General features: G+C 43.2%; 1 pseudogene; it reads left to right on the top strand.

The window, feature by feature from the left end:
• The first annotated feature begins 38 nt into the window (after positions 1-38).
• Positions 39-4,496, top strand: LOC141522933 (rho GTPase-activating protein 32-like; annotated as a pseudogene).
• Positions 4,497-4,706: the final 210 nt, after the last annotated feature.

The raw sequence follows: 4,706 nt of genomic DNA, 5'->3' as shown, positions 1-4,706 counted from the left end.
TTAGTTTTCCTTTAGATAAAACCTGTTTCCATTCTAGTATGTCATCAGAACAACTTCACCTCCAAAACACACCTTCTGGAAATTATGACCAGCTTAAAATGCGTGTAGCAGTGGCTGAGGACCACTACAAGGCAATTCCAGTTGAATCTGGTGAGAAGACATACCACGAAATTGATTCACAGGTTAATCAGGATCATATGACTAGAAAAGGTTGAAATTCCCATGCCAACATTTGTAGATTCAGACAAGACTGATAGTCATTTTGTTTTGCATTAGAATACAGGGAAGACTAACACTCAAACTGTTTCCTTTGGGAACCAAAGGAACCTCATATTCATTGTTCCCTTCAAGACCAACTTCTTTCCCCTCTGGATAAATCTGTAGATAAATCACAGCTTCCTTCAGAACCTGAAGAAAAGATAACTCCACCTTTCATTTTGCCTATGGACAAAGTCCACCCTCCTCCTGGGTCCCCTGTAGACAAAACCACTCCTGCTCCAACAGCTTACTTGCCAATTACTTCAGCGTCGAGTGAAGTAAATACCATGGAAATTAGTTCAGATATGCTTGGCCAACCTGTACCTTCTGCCGACCTTCTTCTCACCACCCTTCAGTGCACCCACAGACCTAACCATCCTCCTCTATCCCATTCTTCTCAGAGACCAGCAGTGCAACAACTAGTGGTGGGACAGGTACCACCAGCAGCCAGTATAGGACTAAATAATTCCCACAAGGTAAGAGGGGGAAGGAAAATGATGTGGAATGTACCTTTTCTGAAGGTATGTTTATTAACAGATGTGATGAGTCATCCCACTCAGATATGGCTGTATATGGAATGCTTCTGAAAGTATTTTATATTTCAGATTAGAAACTGTTTGATAATTCCTGCATTGAGTGGTTTTGCTTTGGGAATGGAGAAAGACAGCATTAATACCAAATCACTGTAGGTTGATTGTTGTCTTCTTGCTTTTCTTCCTAGGCTGTTCAGGTCCTTCATTGAATAGTCATTCAAAGGAAGCATGGTCTATTGAGTCAAACTGGACTTTAGGTATCAGGGTTTACAAGTTCTTTCTTCATGTCCACCACTGATTGACTGTGACTTTGGGCAAGTCATTTAACCTCTGTGGCTCAATTACAACTACCAAAAAATAGCATAACAGATTTCTTGTATGCACATATGACATTTTGTAATCTAGCTATCAATCTCTAGAGAAATGTTAAAAAAATCTCATAGAATTAACACTACTAGATACATTTTTAAAACCTTAACTAGCAACGTTGATCACAATCAAGTATGATCTTGAAAGAATGAATACTATATAGGGATAATAAAGTTAAAATCTAGATTTTTTTCATTGTAAGTGTAATAGGTTTCTTACAATCAGCTGGGACAATTGGAAAAGTGATGGGATCAGGTTCTCCTTTAGCTGCCTGCAACTTGTATGTCCTTGGATAAGTCCCTTTACTGCTCTGGGCTTCAGTTTCCTTTTCAGCAAAATGAGAGGATTGGATCAGATACTCTTTACATTTTCTTCCTTTTGAGGCTAATTATCCTGTGGTCCTTTGAATTGATCAAGAAGGACCTAGATTTCTCATTCACAGAGGAAGTGCCATTTCCAGAATTTCCATCACTGGCTTACTATAGTGCCCCCATGGTTATCCCTTCTGATGCCAAAAGTACCTCTTAGAGTAGAGGAGAGCTCTGCCTTTGATTTAGCTTTCACCCTAGAAACTACTTCCTTTTCCTTCCTGTGAACTGGTCCAGCATATGGAGCTGTCAGTCACCATTTGCAATTTTTTCTTGATAGTTTGACTATATTATATCTGACAGAAAGTTCTTGGTGTTCAAGATAAATAAGATAGATAAGTATACTATACATTGATTAGTAATAGTGTGGGGAAATGTATATATGTAAATAAACACACATACTTTTAGTGGGAAATCAACAAGGTTAAAGTCATTCTATAAGTAGGAAAATAATAGCACTCTTAAAATAGCAGCAGGAGACCTTCCTTTTTTCAACTGCAGAAAAGTCTACTTCTGTTATCTAGGGCCACTACCTAGGGAGTTAAGGGAAACATGCAATTGCGATTGACTCTATAGCTTTGTCCCCCAAAAAGGAGTAAAGAAAACAAAAGTAGATAACATCATATCTGTTCACTCTCATTAGGTTCGTGGAGTAGCTTCAGCTCCAGAGAAGCCACCTGAGCCCAGAGGAGCAGAATCATCTTCCATCTTTCCCTGTGATAATAGTACAGCCACTCGATGTGCCCCCTATGCTTCTGCTGTACCCCCAGTCTTTCCTGAAAAGCTCTGGGAGGATACAAGGGCTCCCCCTCTGCATCTGTGTTCTGAGTCTCTTTCTGTGCACACCTCCCAAGGCTTCACCCTGCCAATCCCACCAAGGACGATGGATAGTAAGATTGCTACAGCCACATACTCCAGTAATACAGATGCAGCCAGTACTTCAAATTATCATTCCTTCATCCTTGTTTCATCAGCTTCCATGGACAAGGCTTTGCCTCCACCTCCACCTGCCCCTCAGCCCAAGCATACCTCTCAGAAAATAACTTATCCATCTTATATGAGGCCTGATATCACACCTGATTCTTTTGGGGCAGAAAACTGCTTGCATCCTGGCTTGGCTTCTGCCTGTCAGTACTGTCCACAGAGTATTCCTCCACACCACCTTAAACCTGAGCAGCACCAAGTCTATGGTTCCAGATCAGAGACACCAAGTTACATGGGTCCCTGCTATAATACATATATACCCCCTGGCAAGAATTCATCTGGGTACCATACCAAGCCATGCAGCCGGGTTGAATTTGTGGCCTCTGTCAGCCCATCTCTTCGGGTGCTTGTTATCATGAAGATATTCCTCTATACCCCACCATCCGTAGAGTACAGTCCGTCCATACCCCTCCATCTTCTATGATCCACTCTGTCCCCATTTCCCAGACAGAAGTATCCCCAGATGATGAGCCATCCTATTTCCCAAGGCCCCTTTACCAGTGTAAGTCATATTAGTCCTCCTAGGCCCATTGAGATTACCATGTAACTCAGCTACAGCCTTATTTTGAGAATGGCTGAGTTCACTACCAGTACAGTCCTTACTCCAGTTCTTCTGGTCCCTATTACAGCTCAGACGGGGCCTTCTATGATGTGGATGCTTTATAGCACAGTGCAGTTGAGGCTGCTGCATCGCCCACCCAACCGGGCTTTCAATTTTTACAATCCCAGGCTTCAGGGAAAGAATTTGTACCAGTACCCCAGTTTGCCCCCTCATCCCCAGGGCAACATAGTTGGCTACCTTTAGGGGAATGAACATAATCTTACCAATGTGACATCAGCAGATGTGAAGCATATATATACTTCTTGGGACCTGGAAGACATGGAAAAATACCGCATGCAGTCCATTCGAAGGGAAAGCTGAGCATGGCAAAAGGTTAAAGGGCCAGTGATGTCCCAGTATGACAACATGACCCCAGCTGTGCAGGATGATATGGGTGGGATTTATGTCATCCATATCCAGAGCAAATCAGATCCTGGGAAAACTGGACTACTTTCAGTGGCAGAAGGGAAGGAAGGAAGATATCCCACCATGGCAGTTACCCCAGAGGGAGATGACTGCTTTTGTAAAAAGCATCCTGAGCCAGAGACAGACAGAGCTCATTACCATAGTGGCTATGGCAATGGGCAGTCAGAGAAGCCATCTCTCCCTCTGAAGCAAAGCAGCCTCAGGAACAGGAAAATTCATGACATGAGCTCCAATCCCTGTGAGCATAGAGGGCACTAGGAAGTAAGCCATAGGCAATTATGCCAATCAAAAAATGGGCCTCCTTATCCCCCAGGAACTGGCCAGTTAGAATATGGGGACAAAGGCATCCCAGACACTTCTGAACCAATTAGCTATCATCCTGCTGGAGGAAAATATAGTACAGTGGGCCAAGACACTTTGAGACTGAACCACAAAAAAGTGAGGCCCTCGGAAGAGCTGGAGCGGTCGTGTTTGTGGCAACCCCCTGCCCCTGAGAAACTCTCAAGAGACTGCTATAAGTAAGGTGAGCATCCCACACAGTCAGTTCCCCCACCTAAGCTAGAACAGAGTCACAGTCTGAAACTCCATAGTACACAAAGTATGGAGAGGGACCCCAATCTCCTGTACCAGTACCAAATGCATGGCAAGCACCAAAGCAATATGACTGTATTATCTTAGTATGACAATCTGGAAAATTATCACACCATGCCACAGCACGAGCAGGGAGGTTTTGGAGGAGGAGGAGGAGGAGGAGGAGGAGGAGGAGGAATAGGTACATTCATACCTCCTGGTTTCCCCATCCCAAAAATAGGTAATATGCCACAGTTCTGGATCAGGGGGCTTTCCTTTCCACAGAGCTGTCCTTGCAGAATCCTGAAACACAGATCCATGCAGAATGAGCCCTTGGAAGAATAGAGTTAAAGCAGCCTCTGCTGGACAGTGGATTGTTTTATTTTTTCAATGGCCAAAAAGTTTGAAAAATATACAAAAAATTTATAAAAACCCACCAAAATATCCCAATAAGAAAGGGAAACCAACTATCACCTTTTCTCCTACCTATCACCACATCCTCCATCCACAAACTCTGTTGTGTGTTTCATTTAAAGGATATCCAAGTGATTGTGGAAAGCTTCAATTTGCCATAGACCAAATTCACCAGAGAAAGGA

The sequence above is a fragment of the Macrotis lagotis genome, chromosome 4, assembly GCF_037893015.1.
Source record: "Macrotis lagotis isolate mMagLag1 chromosome 4, bilby.v1.9.chrom.fasta, whole genome shotgun sequence".
NCBI classification, from domain to species: Eukaryota; Metazoa; Chordata; class Mammalia; order Peramelemorphia; family Peramelidae; genus Macrotis; species Macrotis lagotis.
This window is presented reverse-complemented; position numbering and strand designations above follow the sequence as displayed.